This window comes from Chionomys nivalis, chromosome 1, assembly GCF_950005125.1.
Source record: "Chionomys nivalis chromosome 1, mChiNiv1.1, whole genome shotgun sequence".
NCBI lineage: Eukaryota > Metazoa > Chordata > Mammalia > Rodentia > Cricetidae > Chionomys > Chionomys nivalis.
The window spans coordinates 111931902-111941839 of NC_080086.1; positions in this window are offsets into that span (position 1 = coordinate 111931902).

Sequence of the window (9938 nt, forward strand, 5' to 3'; positions counted from 1 at the left end):
ACTGCCTCATTGTATGGAGACATTTTCTCAACTGAGATTCTCTCCTCTCTGATGATTCTAGTTTGTGTCAAGTAGACATAAAACTAGCCAATACAGATGACTCAGTGGTTAAGAGCACTTGTTGCTCTTGCAGAGGACCCAGGTTCAATTTCTCATTACCCTATGTGGTGGTTCACAATTTTCATAATTTCGGTCCAGGAGATCCAATGTGCTCTGATTTTAGTGGGTACCAGACATGCATGTGGTGAATATATATACATGCTCATAAATATAAAATAAAATAAAAAAATCTAAAAAGCAAACAAAAGACAGACCCAGGAAGTAAATAAAGCATGTAAGTCTCAGGATGTCCTTGAAATTTATGAGATTCATAAAGTCCTTTCCAGAGGTTATTTAAGCAGAAAGGACTACTGGGAAGAGGAGACTCTGGCCTGTTGAGTTGCCTGCAAGGTGTGCAGGGACCCAGTTTCAGGTTAAAAAAAAAGGCTCAGGACAAAATGCTTAACTGTGGTGCCTATCAGAAAGTGCATGCTGAAATGGGCGGAAATAGAAAACACTATCCTGAGTGAGGTAAGCCAGACCCAAAAAGAGGAACATGGGATGTACTCACTCATAATTGGTTTCTAGTCATAAATAAAGGACATTGAGTCTATAATTTGTGATGCTAGAGAAGTTAAATAAGAAGGTGAACCCAAAGAAAAACATATAGTCATCCTCCTGGATATTAACCTTCATCAGGTGATGAAAGGAGACAGAGACAGAGACCCACATTGGAGCACTGGACTGAAATCCCAAGGTCCAAATCAGGAGCAGAAGGAGAGAGAACACGATCAAGGATTTCAGGACCACGAGGGGTGCACTCACACACTGAGACAATGGGGATGATCTTTCGGGAATTCATCAAGGCCAGCTGGACTGGGTCTAAAAAAGCATGGGATAAAACCGGACTCGCTGAACATAGTGGACAGTGAGGACTGCTGAGAAGTCAAGAACAATGGCACTGGGTTTTGATCCTACTGCATGTACTGACTTTGTGGGAGCCTAGGCAGTTTGGATGCTCACCTTACTAGACCTGGAAGGAGGTGGGAGGTCCTTGGACTTCCCACAGGGCAAGGAACCCTGACTGCTCTTTGGGCTGATGAGGGAGGGGGACTTGATTGGGGGAGGGGGAGGGAAATGGGAGGCGGTGGCGGGGAGGAGGCAGAAATCTTTAATTAAAAAAAAAAGTGCATGCTGGCCTCCTGAATCTCTTAGTAGCTCAAGTACCTGCTACAGAAGGTCCATGCTGATGTCCTGGCTCTTCTCACCCCTCCCTGACCCTAAACTTCTCCAGACCATGGGCTTCCCTTTGTATAGCTTCTCATTCCTATGTAACCCTGCCATTTTGGCTGTGAGCTCTTTTGGCTCTCAGCTTTCTATTGTTTTGCTCTCTTGGTTCTCTCTCTCCCCCCTTTCTCTTTCTGTCCCTCTCTCTCTCTCTCTCTGACCTTTCTCTCTTGCCCCCTTTCCTTGGCCCTTCACTGCCTCCCATGGCCCAGTTTACTCTGCTGGCCATGTTTGGTGTACTACTTACTCTCCTGCACTGGACTCTTCCAGATGCCTCTAGCTGTATTCTCCTTCTATCTACAATAAACACCTTCTCAACCACATCTTTGAATGGTCATGTCCTCACTTTATATGTGGGTGCCACGCCAGCGCGGGCTGGAACCAAGAATCTTGGCGGAGGGTGTCCAGGTTGAATGAATGCACAGAGCATGAGGTTGAGGTGGAACAGCTTCTTTATTGTTCTGCTGGGGCTGGTTTTATACCATGGCACCAAATAAGGAGGGGGCTGTGAAGGGACTGTAACCTGACCCCAGCAGGGAACAAAGAATAGTCACCATGCACTCAAAATTTCTTCCTCCACTCCAGGAGCAGAGGGAATTTATTATATTTTCTTTGCAGATAAGCACCTCAAATGGGAGCAGGGATATCATAACTTGGGACTGCTGTTCCCACACGTGGGATGTAGTGTTTGTGAGTTTTCCCCCATGTTAAGATTGACTTTTGATGACACAGCTGCCTTTGAGGCATCCATGCTCCTGTAAGTAACTTATCACCCATACTTTTGCAAGTAATCCCAATAAACTCAATGGCTTATCAAGTTGGACTTTGTTGATGTTGTTACTTTGGTCAGTGATTGGTGCCCAGTCTGTGGGGAATAGATGTTTGTTCACATCTCCCCAGGGGAAAAGTCATATAGTACTTGCTCAGAATGCAAGTCTGAGCATGACGTTAGATGCTTCCACAGTTGACTCTTGATATGAAACAATGACCCAAGATGACATTTATCTGTAGGCTGGTGAGAGACCATATCCCAGAGAACCCAGCTAAGCTACGTCTAGATGTGCAGGGATCCATTTAGTGTACTTACTACACTATTTTAAGCTGATAAATTTGGAATCATTTGTACAAGTAATAGGTAACCCACGCACCAAGGTTCTGTCTCTATTTACTTTCTTACTCTTCGCTTTTTATTTTATTTATGTGTATGTGTGTGTCTATGTGAGCATATATGGGCACTTTCAGAGATCCAAAGAGGACAGTGGAGTTCCTAGAACTGGAGTTTCAGATAGCTGTGAGCTGCCCAACATGGGTGCTGGGAACTCTGTTCTTCTGGAAGATCAGCAAGTGCTCTTTACTTCTGAGCGGTCACTTTAGCTGCAGTCCCTCATTCCACCCCATCACAAGGAGAAAGCTCATCCATGTTTTCATGCTCCAAGGTTTTTTTCTTTTGTTTTTATTGTTGGAGTATGTGTGTGTGTGTGTGTGTGTATGTGTGTTATACTGCATACATGTGAGTGTGCAAATGTGCATACATAGAATGGCCAGTTCAGGAAATTGGATGTCTTCTTCTGTCACTCTCTGGCTTATTGATGGGGGGACAGGATTATTCACTGAACCTGGAGCTCAATACTTCAGTGAGGCCATTGGATTCTTGGGATCCTCTTGTCTCTGGGCCCCTACCCAAAATGCTGGGGTTACAGGCATGTGTAGCCTATGCCCAGTTTTTTTTTAAATGGGGATCTAAAAAAAATACATCTCATTTATTTTGTGTATTTGTATGTGTGTAAGCATGTATGTATGTGCCACAATGTGTGTTTATGTATATGTGTGTGTGTATGTGTAGGTCAGAAGACAACCCATGGGAGTCAGTCTCCTCTTTGTACCATGAGCTTACTCCTCATATGACATGATACCATCTGCCTCGATGTAATTCTGAGCTTTTACTGGGTATCTAAAGGCTAGAGAAGCACCAGTAGAATTCTCTGAAAAGTTGCAGGCTGCTTTAACTAAGCGTATTAATTTGACTTCTGACTCTGACTGGAGGAGTAGTAATTAAAGACCAGGTCTTAAGTCGGTCAGCCCCAGGCAATAGACAGAAAGTACAACAGGGCAGTTGCACATAGAAACTCACAGCAGTTATGACAATCTTTACTCTAGACCTGTACAAACTCAAGCTGGACAAAATCTCAGCATTAGCTGAGGAAGTGGAAGCTGGAGTGGAAGGAAGGAGGTGGGTACACATTCCCTTTCCTAGCTGAGAAGTTATTGGTACTTAATGGCCGCAGAGGGAGGGAATCTGTTTTCTTTAAGGATTGGTGGACCACACTCCAAGGCAGGTTCCACATTCAAGAATATTTGGGGAATACAATTTGGACTAGATGGATTTTAAAAAGAACAACGACAACAAAATGTAGCACGGAGGGCCTGCTTGTTGGGATTTCTGTCCTGCCCAGTTCTCACAGTCGGCAAGTGCCAAAGAAAATCATACAAAGGTCTCCATAAAATTATAAACTAATTGGCCCATTAGCTCAGGCTTCTTATTAGCTCTTGTAACTCATATTAACCCATTATTCTTATCTAGGTTAGCCACATGGCTCAGTACCTTTTCCAGCAGGGTAGGTCACATCCTGCTTCTTCAGAGGTCTGGGCAGGACTCTGGAGGATCTTCCTTCTTCCTAAAATACTCCTGTTCTCTTTGCCCCACTTCTACTTCCTGTCTTGTTTTCCCGCCTATACTTCCTGCCTGGCTATCAGCCAATCAGCATTTATTTAAAATATTATTGACAGAATATAGATGATTGTCACATATCAACAAAAGAGAAGATGAAGTTCGGTGGATGTGGAGATAGTGGGAAGACCTTGGAGAGGAGCTGGGGGAAGGATAAATCTGCTGGGAGCATGAGGGATGGGTCCAAAGCAATAACTGCTCTACCTTCACTCTTCCATCCCTTCAACTTTCTGCTCTTCCCACTGCTTGAACCTAAGAGAAGTCAAAGGATCATGGGTCAGTTGATATAGTTCATGAGTACCACTGTCCATGAGGGCATAGAGCTGGTGAAGATGGGTGGAGGGTCCTTGCAGGCCATGTAAGTTCTCCAGCCCTGTTTCTCATGATCACTCAGCTGCAAGATCAGGCTGGACTAGGCTGCCTGTCTTAGTATGATACCAAAGTAGATGTTTTTATTTTATTTATTTTATTTTTGAGACCGGGCCTGACTATGAAGCCCCGACTACCCTGAAACTTATTATGTAGATCAGGTTGGCTTTGAACTGACAGAGATATACCTGTCTCTGCCTCCTGAGTTCTAAGATTAAGGTGTAGGTCACCACACCTAGCATAAGGTAGAAGATAATAAATGCTAAGCAAGGGCTGAAGGGAGGCTCAGCAGTTAAGAGCACTGACTACTCTTTCAGAGGAACCAGGTTTGGTTCCCAGTATCCACATTATTTGTCTGAAACTCACAACTGACTGTAGCTCCAGGTCTAGGAGAACCAACATCCTGGGGCACCTGGTACACATATGGTGCACAGACAAACATGGAGGCGGAAGGCTCAATATGCCTAAAATAAAAATAAAAATATTTAAAAATGTTGAATAAATAATCATGAGCTGGAAGGACATTTATCTTTTTAAATTTTTAATTTTTAAAGCTTACCTAGATAACATTGTGTTCTTATCATGTAGAATATGATTTAAATATTCTTACTTATTTTGTGAAAATTTCATGTATGCTTATAATATATTTTGATCAAATTCACCTCTCACACTCCCTTCAATTTGTTCCAGATCCTCCCTTATATCACCCTCCAAACTTCATGTTCTCATTTTATGTCCCACTGAGTCCAATTAGTGTTGGTTTTAAGTGCATGGGTGTGGGGCCACACGCTGGAGCCACCTACCTGGGATCACATTCCTCATGAAAACTGATTCTTATGTCTCTAGCAGTTGTCAGCTGTCAGATACTCCTCAGCTGGGGATGGGGGCTTATATCCCCGTTCAGATCCATTCTGGAGTGTTGACTGGTTTCTTGTGCAGGTAATAGCGGCGCCTGTGAACTCACAGATGCAGTGGTCTTGCCATATGCAGGAGTCACTATTTTGTCCAGCTCTTCCCTAACCTCATGCACAGAGAAGACTCTGGCAGTCTTCACCACAATTAGCTCGGTTGTAAGCTTTTGTGTTTGTCTCCACGCACTGTACAGAGAACTTCCCATGAGATCTGAGAGCTGTGCTATCCTGTGGGCATGGAGATAACTATTTAGAATGGAGGTCGATACTATGTCCACTTAGAAAAATGATTTTTAAAACCTCTAGTTATTGCTAAATTAGGAATTTTCTCTTTTAAGTAGTTTGTTTAACACGCAAAGTCATGGACTTTATGATGTCATTTTCGTACATCATTTGTTTTGGTGATTCTCATCTTCCAACCCCCAGTCCCCCCCACTTTTTTTTTAATTTATTAGATCTTTTAAAAAATACCAATCCAAATTTCCACGCCTTCCCCTCCTCCCATTCCCTCCACACACCCTCCCACTACATAGCCATCTAATCCTAAAAGAGGGTAAGGCACTTTGCTTTGTGGAAGGTCCAAGGCCCTCACTACTACCTCTAGGCTGAGCAAGGCATTCATCTAAAGAGAATAGGATCCCCAAAAGCCAGTATATGCAGTAGAGATAAATCTCAGTGCCACTTCCAGTGGCCCCTCAGTCTGCCCAGCCATACAACTGTCAACCACATTTAGAGAGACTAGTTTGGTCCTATGCTTGTTCCTTCCCAGTCCAGCTGGAGTTGGTGAGCTCCCATTAGCTCAGATAAACTGTTTCAGTGGATTAACCCTTCATGGTCTTGACCTTTTTGCTCATATTCTCATTCTTTTCACTCTCCAGCTGGACCTTGGGAGCTCAGTCCAGTGCTCCAATGTGGGTCTCTGCCTCTGTTTCCATCTGTTGTTGGACGAAGGTTCTATGGTGATATTTAAGATAATCATCAGTCTGACTACAGGGCAAGGCCATTTAGGGCACCCTCTCTTCTATTGCATAGGGTCTTAGCTGAGGTCATCCTTATGGATTCCTGGGAATTTTTCTAGAGCCAGGTTTCTTGCTAACCCCATAATGGCTCCTTCCATCAAGATATCTCTTTTCTTGCTCTCATACCTGTCCTTCCTCCATCTTGACTACCCCTTCCTTTATCCCCCAGTAGGTAGTTTCCTTTCTGCTTCCCACAACTGTTACTTTGAACAAAATACATTGAAATGTGTAAAGTTGTGTTCTCCATCCTGCCTCTCCTGGAGACCAAACTCAGGATAATATGCACCCAGGCAGGTGTTCTTCCTTGGACTTCTAGCTCCAGCCTTTAGTTAGTTTTCGTTCTTTCTCTGTTCTTTCTTTCTGATCAAATAGTGAGACTGAGTTTTCACAACCATTTCATGTGCGTTTGTGTTTTCTAATTCCTCCATGCATGCCATAGTATGCATGAGGAGGAAAAAGAACAGTTTATGAAGCTGGTTTGATGGCAGGCACCATTATCTGTTGAGTCATCCCTTGAGATTTATATAATCTATCTATCTATCTATCTATCTATCTATCTATCTATCTATCTATCTATCTATCTATCTATCTATCTATCTATCATCTGTCCCTGTTGCCTTGGTGGGCCTGGAACTTGCTATATAGACCAGGCTGGACTTGAACTGACAGAGATCCACTACCTCTCTGTCATGAGTGCTGAACTTAAAGGCATGCACCATCATATCAGGCTTTGTTTTTTTTTTTAAGTGTAAAATATACAGAAGATAAATTTGACTGTCAGAAAGCACACAATTCCGCCAGATAGAGTGATTCACACCTAGAATCCTACATTCAAGAGGCTGACTGCTATCAGTGTGAGGCCAGTCCAAGCTATGAAATGAGACCGTGTCTCAAAAAAAGTCAAAATCAACCAACCAAATAAACAGACAACCCGACACATTTCAGGCATTTATTATAACCATCTTGCTCTGCAGCCACCAAATTCAAGTACTGACTTGTGGGGGCCGGAGAGGTGGCTCAGCAGTTAGTGGCTCATACTGATCTTGCCCAGGACCAGAGTTGCAGCTCATAACTGCCTGTAACTCCAGTCCCAAGGGAGCTGCTTCATGAACTCATGCGCATGATTAAAAAATAAATCGCTGAAAAAATCCTTGATCTTTATTACCCCAAAGGGTCTCCATTTACACTGTTATCCTTCTTTCCCCTGCTTGCAGCCCTGACAGATAGCAACCACTCTGTTCTCTATCCTTATGGATTTACTTGCTCTGGATTTTCCTAATAAATTAATTTACGAGAAAAATCCATCAACCCACATATGTACCTTTTATTTTTAAAATAATATTTATTTATCATTTGAAAACTTTTTGATTTGTACAATGTATTTTAATAGAACTCATTCACTACCACTTTCCTCCAACTTCTTACCAACTTTATGCCCTCCCTTTAAAATGAATTATTCTAATAAATACAAGAAACTAAAGACAGGAAAATGACTTGTGGTTGACAAAACTCATTACTGAACACATGAACTGTAAAGAAATAAATCGATGAGATCTAAAATTAAGATAAAAGGCTTTACTTGTTATTATTTTTAAAATACATGTCTCAAAACAAGGAAGTATTTAAAGGATTCAGTTTAATACAAAGCAAATAAAACTAACTTTATAATATAGAGCATGTAAAAATGTGACATGTAAAAAATAGGATTAATATCACCATATACTGTCACACAACTACCAAGAGAAAAAAATTCTTTGCTTTCCAAGAATTAATATATGTCAAGTAATTGGAATAAAATGTGAATAAAAATGCAGACTGAACTGTGTGTGTGTGTGGTTTCTGATAGTCCACTCTTTTTTTTTCTTCCTTTGAAATTCTCTTTCTACTCTCAGACTTTTCTCTTGGATATCAGGCTGCTCTGGCTGTGGGAGTCAGAGAGGTGGACCCCCCCTTGGGGGTGGTTCTGGAAACAACAGAGAAACAGCCAGCCCATAATGAGACCCTCTTCTCTCTTAATAACTCTTGGGGCTTCGGGGATGCCTTAGGCTAGTTCTGCCCCAGTTAATTGGTAGGGAGTACTTCTCACAGAGGAATTAGCCTGGATTCTTCTATCTCTGGCTCCTGTTTAGTGCTCAAGCCCATCCCATAGGAATGCGTGCAGTCACCAAGGGATGGCAGCTCTGGGAGGGAACTGGAGCCAGAGACTGATTCTATAACAGCAGGTCATAGACTTGGGCTCAAATGCCTGCACAACTCTGCATTAACAGTACCTTTGAGCCTCTTGTGATTCCAGTATCCTTAACCTACTGGGAGGAAAGATTTATTGGTGAGAACTGGGATGAAGTATTTATCTAGTGTGCAAGATGTCAAGAATGGCCAAACTTGGTCATTTGCTCATAGTACTACAATGTTAGTAATTAACACCCTCCCATATTAACACTTGTGACTATTTAAAAAATCATCAAAATAGCAAAATGCTGACAGAATCAATAGTATTGTTGAGCCAAGTAACACAGGTGGCTGAGGCAGAAAGAAAAACCAGGAACCTTACTACAGTTTCCATGGCAACATTCTGCAGTGTGGGTATTTCATCATCAGTTTTATGTCTTGTACTGAATGTGTTGTTAGATGATGTCTTTCGTTAACACACAAGGTTTGGTATGTCAAGTGTTCAGCGTTTAAGATCCTGTATCAAGGGGCCTGCAGAGATGGCACAGCTATTAAAAGTCTGTACAGCTCTTGCAGATGACTGGAGTTTGGTTTCCAGCACCTAGTTCTGGCAGCTCCCTGTCACCTGTAACTGAAGTCCAGGGGACCCAATGCCCTCTTCTTGCCTCTCAGGTGCTGCAAGCACCATATACATCTCTCTTGCTCCCCCGCTTAGTTTAAAATCAATGAATCCTGGAGAAACATTGTGTAGAAATATTTGTGATAAATTTCAAGTTCTTTCTTCTTATGTCACTAGTTTTTTGTTTTATTGAGGGGAGTTTCATGTCATATGCAATAATTTCAAAGAGCATGGATTTGGGATTGTTACCTCACCCAGTACAATTCACCATCTTGGGCACCTATCACTCCATCTAGTCACTGAGAAGTTTATCACTATGAGAAAATTCCACCCCTTTAGCATCACTACACTGCTCTCCCCTGGCCCCAGGCTGCCACAGGTCTGTTTCCTGTGCTCATGGATGGACCTATTCTGGACAGTTCATAGAAATAGAAACAAATGCTATGTCTTTGTGTGTGCTTTGTTTTTCAAAAAATATAATTTGTTCAAGTGTGTGTGTGTGTGTGTGTGTGTGTATGTACAGAGGTCAGAGATTGATGTTGGGTGTCTTGATTGCTCTGATGTTTTTCATTAATAAATTTTGTTCTTTGACAATTTCATACATGTCTTTGGTGTATTCTGGTTACTTGCGCAAATGCCCATTCTTATGTCCCTCCAAGCCCTGGTGGTACCTACTCCTTCCTTACAAATCTCTTTCTTGTAAGCATTGGTTTTCGGTTTGTTTAGTGTACCATAGAGTTTAACCAGAGCTACCTGTGTGACCCTGAGTTTGGAACTAACCATCAGAACCTAGTGGG